The sequence below is a fragment of the Aulonocara stuartgranti genome (assembly GCF_965226115.1).
Source record: "Aulonocara stuartgranti genome assembly, chromosome: 9".
In the NCBI taxonomy this organism is placed as follows: domain Eukaryota; kingdom Metazoa; phylum Chordata; class Actinopteri; order Cichliformes; family Cichlidae; genus Aulonocara; species Aulonocara stuartgranti.
The window spans coordinates 32,583,049-32,596,437 of NC_138960.1; the positions used below are offsets into that span (position 1 = coordinate 32,583,049).

Consider the following 13,389-nt stretch of genomic DNA (forward strand, 5'->3'; position numbering starts at 1 on the left):
GTTTTGAATGGCAATGGGACTTCATAGTGACCGTTTTCCTTTTGCCTTATGCCTTTGGTCACCTTTGACATGAACAAAATGTCTTCCTGAGAGACTGGATTGTCATCTGTTGCATGCTCAGAGAAATCAGATCCCAAAGCCTTTATTACATCAACTGGACCAACTTCCTTCACTTCTGCATACAAAATGCACTTCTTGCTTGAGTTCAACTGCTTGTTGTACTGCAGGAGTAACTTCTCGAACAATGATTCTGTGGCTTATGCCAATATCATCATTGTGATTTTGAACTTGAAATGTATAACCAACTATGCTCCAGCCGAGATCAGTTAGCTGTGTGTAAGGCTGACTCTCCTCACCTGCAATAATTTCCCGTGGAAGAAGGGCTTGCTGACAGTTATAGCCGAGAAGCAGACCAACTTTGCATTCAAGCATTGGAGGTAACCTATCTGCCAGCCTTTTCAAGGTGAGGCCAATTCAAAGCAGTTTCAGACGTCGGGATGTGTGATCTGTTCACAGGGATGAACTCTCTTGTATAGACCAGTGGCAATGTAATTCTCTTTTCCTGCTTGTAGCCTCTAACTTGAAGATTTACCAGTTTCTCGCATGGTATGACTGTTGACTTGGCGGACATGGTCGATAGTCTTAGATGAGCCTTACTCTTATCTGTGTCGAGATCCTGGGCCACTTCATCCAAGATAAAGGATGTATCGCTCTGAGAATCGAGGAGGGCATACACTAGAACTTCTCTGTCTAGGTGATTTTTTTTTTTTTTTTTTTTTGACGAAACCCAGACCGGTAGAATGGTGGATGTCAGTGTGCTCGAAGTTACTTGAGTTACTCTATTAGTGATTGCGGTTGCTGGTTCATCTCCTTCGCCCTTGTCTTGAGAGTTATCATTCGTTTCAGGCATTATCCTTCTACGCTCTACAAACTTGTCATCATGCACACACGTGGGATGCTTCTTCTGGCATTTTTCACACGTGTTCCTTTTATCACACTTCTTACAATGATGTCCCCCCTTTAAACATCCAAAACACAACCTTTCTGCTTGTACAAACTTGATACGATCCTGGACTGATTTTTCCGTGAATTTGAAGCATTTATCCAGTGTGTGACCATTTCTTTTGCAGTAAAGTAAACTGTGAAGTTTGTCTCTGAAGCATTTTCCTATAGTGAACAGATCTCCAAAGCACCTTTCCCGCACTTCCCAAGCTGCATCATACGCTTCATCTGTGCCCACTAGGAGAAATCCTTCAACCACTCTCTTTGCGGGTCCACCAAGATACTTCCTGAGATAATAGAGCTTTTCGTTCTTTGGAATGTTTTTTCTTTCAATCAAGGTCTCAAATGACAACTGCCAGTCCTTGAACTTTAAAGGGTCACCAGTGAACAGTGCAGGTTCCAGAGTTGGAAGACGATTAGCACTTATTGCGTCTGCTAGTATGCTGATTAGATCCAAGTTTGGCTGTGGATGAGTTGCTGAAGCGGCAGCTTGTGTTGCTTTAGGGATAAATGGCAGACTTGATGCGTTAACTGCTTGGCCTGTGGTGCCCTTAGGTTGCACACCAGGATTTTGTTGGGCTTGGTTTATGACTGTGGGAGTACGTGGAACAAATGCAGGGCTTGTGGCATTATGGGCTTGGGTTGTATTTGGCGCTTGAGAGGGAACTTGTGGTGGAGCAGGGATTGCTGAGGTTTCGCTCTCAGTTTTGATACTGCGCACTAAACTACGACTTTCAGAAATACTTTCAGCTTCTGCATAAACCTTTACTTTAGCTCTTGCAGCATTCAGTTTTTTAACCTCTTCCAAGCGTTCAATCTTTCTGCGCTGCTCCTCCATTGCTTGTTGCCTTTCTAAGTTTTCAAGTTCCAACTTTTTTAGTTCAGCTGCTTCCCTTTCTTGATCCTCCATTACTGCTAATATTTCTTGACACACAGCTGCCTCAGCCTCTGCTTCTATTGATTTGTGAGTATGACGGGCTTGAACCACTTTTAGACCTTCGTGATCTTGATTTAGTACTTTCAGATCCTAAGCACGACCCAACATCTGGCCATGGCTCTTCATCACCATCTGCAAGGTCTCCTTGTAAGTGTTTTTTAGCTCTTCTGACAATGAACGAGGAAAGTGATGTACATGTATCCACTTTGCATCTTTCATCTGCATCAGGAGTTTGTATTTGCCATATTTGTTCATAAATGATTTGTACATCTTTGCAAGCAACATTTACATTGTTGATGAGCTCATTCAATCCACTCTCGGAAACTTCATTTCTTAATATTACTTTGCTCAATCTTGCTTCATATCTCCATTTTTTCAAAAACGGCATATCTGTGTTGGAGGCCTTTGAGTTTCTTCTCTTGAAGCTCTTTACCCTTTTCTGTTAGTGTTCTTACTCTTTCACTTTTACAAACAGTCTGTAGTTCTGTAATTTGTTCATCATCATTTTCTTCCACTTCAGTAAGTGGTACAGCATGGTGCTCTTCGAGATCTTTGTCAACGATCTCGGAGTCTAGTTAAATGTCATTGAGCGCACTGTGTTCAGAGTTCAAATACTTCTTATATTTGTGACTTAAGTTACTTTGGGGTTACTGTTACTGTATACTTTAAGTGCACCTTTTCTTAAAGGACCTTGTAAACTTCACTCAAACTTTGACCTTAAGCAAGCACACAGAACTATTCACCAAACTACAAAGCATACCTTGAAGTACAGTAGAAATGAAATAAACTTTGACAAATGTGTTATAGAAACTTATTGTGGCTCTTTAAACTTGACTTAAACCACTCTTATTCTACCTTTAACACTGTCCTTTAACAATTTACACCTTACTCCAGTTGTATAACGTTGCTGCTGCTGTGCTTGGCTGCTTGAGAATGGTGAGCTTATGCAATTGCGCCCTCTTGTGTCGCTCCACTTCACCGTCACTCTCTGCAGCTGCCGTCTTCGTAATTAGCTTCTCACCGGCACTGGCTAGGGCGAGTTTTCACTGTAACTCCAAAATGACAACACAGGCACAGCTTCTTCAAGACGGGCGCTTCGCTGCATTTATTGAACGCCGTGAAAACTATAAACATAAAACTCAAAGGCTTTAAGTGCTTCAATCTATCAGAAATAACACTTGTGCTTTAACAACAAAAACTTACCTCGTGGCCGCCTGCCACTTCGGAGGTCCTAGAAGAATACCTTTACAGTCTTGCGGATTCTAAATTAAAACATAAAATAATTAGAACACCGTACATTACAAATTTTCACAATATTACAATACAGTTATAGCAAATGACAAATACCTTGTACAGCTGGTAGACTAAACAGGGCTTTGCCAATAGCTCGCTGAACTCCTTAGTGTGATTATTAAACGTGGGCTCACAGCCTATATTATCACGCCCAAACCTCGCAATAATAGCGGTGTAACAAAACTTGTTCTTTGTGACAAGATAAACACACCTTTACAATATTGACCACAGAAATGTACAAGCAAGAACATTTTAACTGCTGGAACAATCTATTAAACTTCTGTATACATAAGCCATTTCTGTGACACTTACAAGCTGTGTGCAGATCAACAATGGATAATATATCGAGTGCACGAGAGAGTATGAGCATCCAGCGTTTAAAGAGTGGTAGTGCTGACCTTTGAGTTTGATTCCATGAAAAGTGACAAAAACATTAGCGTTCATTGTTCGTGGGAAGAAAACTTATTTTTACAGCGAAAAAAACCCTAAACTTCCAAGCAAGCACCAAGTGCGCTACCATGCAATGGGAAAAATCACAGAGAAATTTGCAGATTATTCCATTGACCGCTGCTTTACAGGTGAAAAGGGAGCAACAGGACCGCTAGTCTTTGATTTAATTTATTTTCTGCTGTGTTTTACTTGCATCTATTTGAAAGACTGGGCGTAAACACAAATTTTTTTTTATTTTATATGCTGGAATGTGCAGAAAATAGGTTTAAATGTTAAACAAATTTCTTCCAGTCAGAGAATGTTGCATATAATTTAATTTTTGTTTGATGCAAAAGTTAAAAGATTAAAACTAATAAAACAAGTTTTAAAAAGAGACTTTTCCATTTGATTACATTTTTGTATGATAGATTATGCAGAAATAGTAGAATTGGGCTGAAAAATCTATCGCTTTATCACCCGTTCAGGTTGTAAATTGTGTTTTTAAAAAGTAACTAAGTAATTAATTACTTTTGAAAATAAGTAATCAGATCCATCATTACAATATTGAGGGCTTTGTATAATAGTCTAACTGCAAAAATAAAGACCAACGGTGAACTTTCAGTTGCTTTTAAGCTTGAAAGGTCCGCAAGACAGGGATGCCCCCTGAGTCCACTCTCATTTGCCATTTCTATAGAGCTGCTGGCTCAAAGGATTAGGCAGAATGATAAAATAAAAGGGATTAATATTGTTGGAAGTGAGCAGAAATTGGCCTTGTTCGCAGATGATGTTTTGGTTCACTTATCAAAACCTACAGAAAGTTCTTAGTAACTTTTGAAAGCCCCCCCCCCCCCCGCAAAAAAATTGCTCAACAAATACAAACTAGGCTGGGACAAAAAAAAAAATGAAATATTTGGGCATTAACTTATCAATGGATATTACCAGTTTGGAAGAAATCAACTACTCCCCATTTAAAAAATATATTATGGTAGATATTAACAGATGGTCATTAACCCCTTATCTAAGCATCTCTTCTAGAGTAGACACCATAAAATTGAGAATGCTTCCAAAGATATTATACTTATTCCAGTCTATTTCTGTTTTTTTTCTTTCTTCCCCCCCCCCCCCCCTTCTCACCGTCTCTTCTCCCCTTTGGTTTTCTTTCTCTCCCTCTCTTTCTTTCATTCTTTCTCCCTGTCCTATCCCCCAGTCATGTCTGTCCCGTTTGTAGCAACTGAAAATAAAATAAATTCATAATTATAATAAAGGTCAATCAAATGGACCTTAAGACAACAATTCTGATGGCTGAAGATCCAAACGGGACGGAAAAAAAAAAAAAAAAAAAGGAGTGCAGTGTGGCAGGCAGGAGTAGGACCCAAAATGCAGGCGCTCAGACTCAAGGTGTTAACTCAAAGTCACAGCTTTATTGGCTGGCAGGGGGAAAAAAAACATACAAACTAAAACTGGGAAACAACAAACTAAAACTCACAGGGAGCTCCACACAGCAAGAGCGACAACGCGACACTGACTCAGAGAAACACAGGGTTTAAATACACTGGGAAGTAACAAGGGGAATGAGACACAGGAGGGCACAGCTGGGAGAAATCAGGACTGACGAGACAAGAAAAGCAGGACGCATTCACATAAGACACGGACCTTCAAAGTAAAACAGGAAGTATGATATAGAGACACGGTGGAGACAGCAACTAAGAAACACAGAGACAAACCATAAGGTAGAGGACTCTAAGAACCGAAAGACACAGAGGGAAACTCACACATGCAGACACAGACTTACACAGAACAGAGGGTACACAGAGAAACATGAAGGGCAAGGGATCGAAACTAGAAACCATAGAATAACTCACACAAGTACAATAATACAAAAATCACAAAGAACTAAACATGCTGGGTCATGGGACCCAGGACCCTGACAATTTCTATAGAAAACCCTGATAGATACTTTGCAGAATGGGATTGGATCCTCTCTAGATTTATATGGGCGAGTAAAAAGCCAAGAGTTAAGTTTAAAACACTTCAGCTTTCAAAGGATAAAGGAGGACTAGGCCTCCCTTGCCTACATGACTATTATAGGGCAACCCAAATAAGAAATCTGGTGGGCTGGTGTAAACCTGGATACTGTTCAAGATGGAAGGAAGTGGAACTTTCCTTGGGAGGTAACTTCCTTGTTGGGGTACTGATACAAGATCCCTCAGAGTTACGACACCTGGAAGACCCGGGTAACCCTTGGATAGTAAGCTCAATAAAAACATGGAAAAGAGTACTTAAAAAGTATCAATTAATCCAAAGGGCCGGATTCCTTAGGTGGTTTGCATATAGACCAGATTTTTTGCCTAGTAAGACCGACTCGACATTTAAAACATGGGCTAATAAAGGCCTCACCACATACAGTATCTTGTTGAAAGATGGAAAAGTGATGAGTTTCCAGGATCTCAAGAAAAAGTTTGGGTTGCAAAATCAAGATTATTTTTATAGATATTTGCAACTGAGGGACTTCCTGAATAAAAAAAACTAAAACATCCCCAGTTATCAACTGGGAATGAAGAAATTATTTATATATTTGAGAATGCATATAGAGATGCACCCTATTGAAAGATTATTTCCAAATGATATTGTTCACTGACCAATCTAAGAGGTCATGATACAAGATATGTTAAAGCAAGATGGGAAACAGAGAGTAATCTATCCCTAACAGGAGAGGAATGGGATGGGATCTGTAGGCAGCAGTGGTCGGTAACAACCTCCCCCTCGTGGAGGGAATTCAGCTGGAAGAATGTAATTCATCATTTTAATACCCCGGCTCAAAAATCCAATTATTCTCATAAAATAACATGCTGGAGGCAGTGTGGACATGCAGCAGCAAATCATTTCCACATTTTTTGGGAATTTCCTCGTGTGGCTCAATCTTTGAAGGAAATACATAAGGTCCTGGAAACAATCTTTCAAAAGAAAATACAATTTCATTTTGCAGTATTGTACCTAGGTAACTTAGAGTCTTAATCTATGCAAACCGGATAAATATTTGTTGAGTGTGCTGTTGGTAGCTGCTAAAAAGGCCATTGGCTTAAAGAGGACACTCCTACTATAAATGAGTGGATTGATGTGATACTATTTTTGTTATGGAAAGAACAATTTTTAGGCTAAAGTGGCAGGCGGACTCATTTGAAGATTAGTGGTTGAAATGGTTGAAATATGTACAAAATGGGAGGCCCGATTCTGTATAATCTCATTGTATTTTCTGTTTTTTGTTTTTTGTCCCCCCCCCCCCACTGTGTTTATTTGATGTTGTATTGTAGAAAACAAATAAAACAATTTGAAGAAAAGAAAAGAAGTAATCAGTAACGTAACGTGATTGCTTTTTTGGTGAAGTAATCAGTAATTAGTTACTGATTACTTTTTTCATGTACTTTGACCAACACTGGTTTATAGACCTCTCTGCATTGAATCATACTTGTTATTAATCTCTGGCTCTCTTCCACAGCATGTCTTTTATCCTGTTTTCTTCTCTGAAGAAGTCACTCGGAACACTGAAAACGCCACGTCCAGATGAACAGAATCAACTTTTCGGGACAACATTTAGGTACAAACAATTCACCACAAAAAGACTAAATATCCAGGAAAATTGACAGGTGCTTTCAACTGTGCAGTAAACATGTTTGACAAACTTAACACAATGTAACTTAAATCATACTGCAAGACAGAGCTGGCTTTCATTTCAGTGGGAGATAGTTTCATGGACATTTGCAGCTAGAAGTTTAAACTTTGGGTGAAATGGGGTCAATGCAACTCTTAAGCATCCATGCAAATGTTCATTAGTCAGCTGTGAGTGATTTTTTTTTCCCATTCATCTTTAAATTGCAGATTTTCACTTCAGGAAGCACACAGCCCCACTCCACTGATGACTTGCTGTTGGCCAACACCCTCAATGACTTTTACAGCTGGTTTGATGAGCCATCAAGCAGCCTTGACATCCCCACCTCCCCACTCCCACCAGCACAAAGCCATCACCACCATCAAAGACCTCACCCACAGGAGCTCCCTCCTCACTCCACACCTGAGAGCATTTCACACCACCTTCTCCCACTACAACCCTTCATATTCATGAAGCAGATGTGAGGAAGCAGTTTAAGAGCCTGAATGCTCAGAAAGCTCCTGGCCCAGACGGTGTGTCTCCTGCCTCACTGTGCAAATGAGCTGGCCCCAGTGTTTTCTGGCATTTTCAATTCCTCCTGCCTGCTACAAGTCCTCCACCTTAGTCATCCACCAAATGTCCTCTGCTCTTGTCCCCGTACTCCAGGGTGGGCAACTCCAGGCCTCGAGGGCAGATGTCCTGCAGGTTTTACATATAACCCTGGGTCAACACACCTGAATCAAAGAATTAGTTTATTACCAGGCCTCTGGAGAACTACAAAAAATGTTGAGGAGGTCATTTAGCCATTTGAATCAGCTGTGTTGGATCAAGGACACATCTAAAATCTTCAGGACACTGGCCCTCGAGGCCTGGAGTTGTCCACCCCTGCTGTACACCAACTGCTGCACCTCCAACCACCAGTCGGTCAAGCTAATTAACTTTGAAGATGACACCACCATTATCGACTCATCTCGGACAGGGATGAGTCTGCCTACAGGATGGAGATTGAACGTCTGGTGTCCTGGTGCAGCTGCAACAACCTGGTGCTGAACAACCAGAAGACAGTGGAGATTATTGTGGACTTAAGGAAGCACACAGCCCCACTACCCCCATCATCCTGACTGACACCCTCATCGCCACTGTGGACTCATTCCGCTTCCTGACCTCACCCTGGAGTGAGTGGGTGCCCACCATCACCTTAATTATAAAGAAGGCCCAGCAGAGGATGTACTTCCTGAGGCAGCTGAAGAAATTCAACCTGCCAATACGGACGATGATGCAATTCTACACTGCAATCATCGAGTCCATCCTCACCTCCTCCATCACCGTGTGGTACGCTGGAGTCGCCACCACTTACAAACTTATAAACAGAGACTGCAGTGTGTTGTACGCTCTGCTGAGAAGGTGATTGGCTGCAGACTCCCATCTCTGCACCTCCAGGACACTGGGGCGTGCAGCTCGGATCACAGCTGACCCTTCTCACCCTGGACACAGTCGGTTTGACCTGCTCCCCTCAGGCAGGAGGCTCCGGTCCATTCGGACCAGAACCTGTCGCCATAAGAACAGTTTCTTCCCCTCTGCTGTTGGACTCATGAACAATAAACATAAGACTGTTCCAACCACAAACACATGACCTATACTGTGTTCTCTGCATCTGTCCCATTTTTGCACTTATCATCGCCTGCATTCATGTACATCCCAATCTGCTTCGCACTATTTAAAATGTTTATTTTTATTTATTTATTTTACAGGCTGCATCATGCCTGTTCAAGAGTTGCCCACAGCAGATGGCAGGAATAAAATCTCCAACTACATACTAAATGAAAAATTGTTTGGCTGTTCAGACAAAACCCTCTTGGGGTCCGGATTTGGACCGAAGTCATGGGATTGGGGATCCTGTTGTAGGGTCTACCTTACCATATAAAGTGATTTGAGGAGACTGTTGTTATGATTAAAGTAAAATCCAATTGAAAAAGAACACACTAACACTTTTATTTGTCACAGATTTAGCAGAGAGGAGTCGATCGCTGTGCACACAGAGCCGAGAAAAAAGACGCTCATGTCTGTTCATTTCTGCTCTGTTTGATGAAAAAAGTGTTACTGAGGAACAACAAGAGGGCTTGCCTCTGAACACTCAGCTTGAGGAGTTTTAAAACAGAGCCAAAGCTTGACAGTCACACATCAACATTCAGAAGATTGTTTCAGAGTCTGGTTTAGTGAAATTTGAGGTTAATGGTGTGCCACAGACTTTGTAATTCCCATGTGTATGACTTATTTAAACATTCTCCAAAATGCAAAACTCTTAAAAACAACTTTTACCTTTTAAGAGTAATTAAATCTGAAAGCTGTTCCATCCTAAAGGATTACAACACTGCGTAGTTTATCATTTTATAAAAGTTTCAGCAGCTTTTTGAATTTGTCACATGTGTGGAAAGTTAAGAGTGAGCCTTTGTATCTTACTGTGAGTGATGCTCGTCAGCACACAAACCCAGAGTTTCTCTACAGGAACACAGACAGAGTTATTCCCTGTACTGTAAGGACACATTCAGCATTGTGCAGTAAACCCAGATCATCCCAGTTAAATGATTACATGGATGTGAGTGTGATCGTCAGAGCAGCACTGATCAGAGTCAGGTTATAATGTCCAAGGTGTACACAAACACTAAGTTTGATATTAAAATGTGTGAAGCGAAAATTCAGCCAAAGCCTTTAACTGGGATGTGAAAAAATATAAAATCACAGTATTTAATATTGAGGTCGTGTCAGCTGTATAATATAATTCTGCATATTTCCTAGTAAGAAGGAAATGTGTTTGTTCTTCACAGGCCGTTAACTGAGCACGAAGTCATTTGGATGAGTTTTTCTTGTATTTGTTCATCTCACATCTCTTATTTTCTTCCATATGAGGCGTTCGTTCAGGAAATGTCTGTGAAGTGCAGCTGCATGTAACATGAGTAATACAGTCACTACAAGTGGATGAAATGCTAATTAAAGAAGGAGTGTAACGGCTGATATTTCTGTGGAGATTATACAAGCACTACATGGCGTAAGTTTTTGGACAGCTGGAAAAATACCCGGAGAACAACCCGGAAATATCGTGATGCATGCTCAATCATCCAGGTAAGTAAAACTCAAAAAGTTGATTCTGTTTACCTGGACGTACCGTTCCATATGAACAGAATCAACTTTTGGAGAACCTGGAAATACGGGAACATGCAAACTGCTCACAGGAAGAGACTGAGGTTGCACAAGCTCCTCCAGTCCTCCTGTCAGGCCTGAGCCACTATGCTGCCTATTTTTCAACACTGCAAACAAACGAGCTGAAAGCTGAACTCTGCAGCTTGTTGTGGTCTCCTGTGGCTTTAGGTGATGACAAGCCTTCCATCTGTTCTCCAGCATTTTCATTTACAGCCATAAAATATTTCCACATGATGCTCCTCTTTCTCTCTGCTTGGGATGTGTCGTTCGTGAACGAAACGGCTCTTAGAGCCGACTCTTTGAAGTGAACGACGCGAGCCGTGAGGTTTTTCTTTCTTTCTCTCACCCTCTCTCTCTCACCCTTTTTTCCGCTAAACTCCACACGCGCGGCCTGTACTTTGCGCTCAGAAGAGGGGGGGGGGGGGCGTTAGTTACACTCGCAGTAGCACAGGAACAGAGCCAGAGAGAAAGAGAGCGAGGGACAACAACGTCACATTAGAAAGGTATAGTAATCATCCACTATTTTCAGTTGCAGATGATAAAGGATTCAGAAATCATGCAGGCCCATATGAGAGAGAATGTGCATCTTCTTTTTGTTTTAATATTTTAATTTATATTTAATTATGTTGTGGTTTGCAGTGTTTTGTGTTGTTTCATGTTAAATTTGTTTAAAAAGAAAAAGCTGAAAATTTAAATAGTTAAAAGTTTACAATGTAAATAATTGTTTTTTGTATTATATGCTTTATTTATTACATTTTATGTGGAATGAATAAATAAAGTATATTTATGGTGGCCCTTAGAGAAAAAGCACGTACAAACTCCAAAACACATACAAACTCCTAAGCATGTACAAACCCTGAAGCACGTAAAAACTCCAAAACGCGTAAAAACTCCAAAACACGTAAAAACTCCAAAGCACGGAAAAACTCCAAAACGCGTAAAAACTCAGACGCACTTACAAACCCCGAAGCACGTACAAACTCCAAAACACGTAAAAACTCAGAAGCATGTGCAAACTCAGAATCACCTACAAAAGACAACAGAAGTGCTCCAGGATGCTAGGCGCAGTGTTGAGCTTTTGTTACCTAGTGGCTACACAAGCCAGGAAGTATCAACAACCAGATTTGGTGTGTGGTAGTAACAGGTAAATGAACTTTTTTTTTTTATTATTTGAATAAATATGAGTGCTTGTTTATAAATACACAAACAATACACACATGCTTTCAATTGTGTAATTTAAGTGATCTGGGTAGCTCTGTTTTGGAAGTTCAGTTAACGCTAGAAATGTGTTTTGGAGTTTGTATATGCTTTAGAGTTTGTACGTGCTTTGTCTCTAGGGGCCATATATAAACATATATAAATAAAACCACTTTTTTTACATTAGTAATTCAAATTGCATAATTTTATATTATTGTTAAAGATAAATTAATTAAAGCAACAAAACAACCTGAAGAGCCGGTTCGGAGCCGAAAGAGCCGGCTCTTTTTAGTGAGTCGAGCCGAAAGAGCCGGCTCTCTAGAAAGAGCCGGAAATCCCATCACTACTCTCTGCAGCTCAAATGCGGTTTTTTGTGCGTAGCTGAGTCACGTGCCAGCACAGTAACAAATCCCAGCAGGGCAGAAAGAAGGGGGTGGAGCAAAGTGAGTCTGCAGCATAAGAAGCGGTGTTTGCACAGACAGAGCTAGTGATGGGCAGATGAAGCCCCATGAAGCACTGAAGCTTTTCATCCAATTGGTTCACCCCAACGCGAAGCTTCATGAAGCTTCATTTGCTCTAGCAGGACACCTACTGGACGTAAAAATAATAGCTGGCATGAATTTGAAGAGTGTGGCATTTTGCACACAGCCTGTAAATGTCAACAACAAAAGGAGTGTGTAAAACATGTATGTTGTAGTGATGCAGTATACTGTGTATATTTATACTGGCAGTATGGGAAATGATTATTTGGAAATGCTTGAAATGGAAATGATCATTTACTGTGAGGTGAGGTGTGGTTGGGGTGTGGACAGTAGTTGTGCTTTTGTAACGTTGAGGTATGGACAGCTACACACTGAGGCTTTGAGCCTCAGTCCTGCCTGTTCACATTTTATTCTGTAAAAACTAAATTTTCACTGCTTTTATGACCTTTTTAGTGGGGAGAACATAGCTAGGATTTAATGATTTAACAAATCTTTTGAATCCTTTGTCCTCCACAATGCTAAATGGCTGGGAGTCCTCAATCACCATGCTGACCAGGTCTTCATCTATTTGAGATTGTTCTCCTGAGGAAAGACAATAAAGATAAAGCACATATATAAATATCACACACGTAACTTATTACAGTTGTATAATATTGTTATATCATTTAGTAACATTACTGCATGCTATATTATCATGGCATTTGATGGCTCACCTGGTCTTGCTCCACAATCGGTGTTCCTCTTATTCTCATGCAAAGCTCTGTAGTGCCTAAGCATGGATGAGGTGTTGTTGTTATATCCCAGCTCCCTGGCACATAGCAAACACTTCACCTTGTACAAAAGTCAAGACAGCTTAACATAAATTGTATTGCACCATCAGTATCATGACAATACATCTTCTGTAGATATTTACATACCTTGTTGGGAGGAATAAAATCAAAATGTTCCCACACAGGGGAGGACATCCTCCTCTTCTTAGCTGGCTCCATTCTCTCCTGAGTTTCTCTCCTCACTCTCATAAACCTCCAAACGGTCTCCAAACTCTCACTAACCGCAACTCTCCATCAAACACCCACATTTTGACTGAAGTCTGAGGGGTTTATATCGCTGTCATATCTCGCGGCAAAGTTCGAACCACTTCATGAACCAGTCACGTGGTACAGCCGGGCAGCGAGGCTTCGGACGTCATCATTTTCAGCTCCTCC

General features: G+C 40.9%; 2 protein-coding genes across 5 annotated transcripts in view; one reads left to right on the forward strand and one right to left on the reverse strand.

The window, feature by feature from the left end:
• LOC309713968 (uncharacterized protein) overlaps positions 1-13,389 on the reverse strand; it is a 138,763-nt gene that overhangs the window by 98,141 nt on the left and 27,233 nt on the right. The window lies entirely within an intron of this gene.
• Positions 1-13,389, forward strand: part of LOC309713963 (uncharacterized protein) — a gene marked incomplete at its 3' end in the record, with an annotated part of 42,687 nt that overhangs the window by 22,428 nt on the left and 6,870 nt on the right. The window contains exon 1 of one of the 4 annotated variants that reach the window (XM_082545960.1): positions 10,656-10,673. The exons of 1 other annotated variant lie outside the window; for it this stretch is intronic. Of the gene's footprint in view, positions 1-10,655; positions 10,674-10,972; positions 11,009-11,632; positions 11,650-13,389 lie in introns of those variants that run through there. 2 more of the 4 variants (XM_082545959.1, XM_082545962.1) reach the window with 2 other exon arrangements.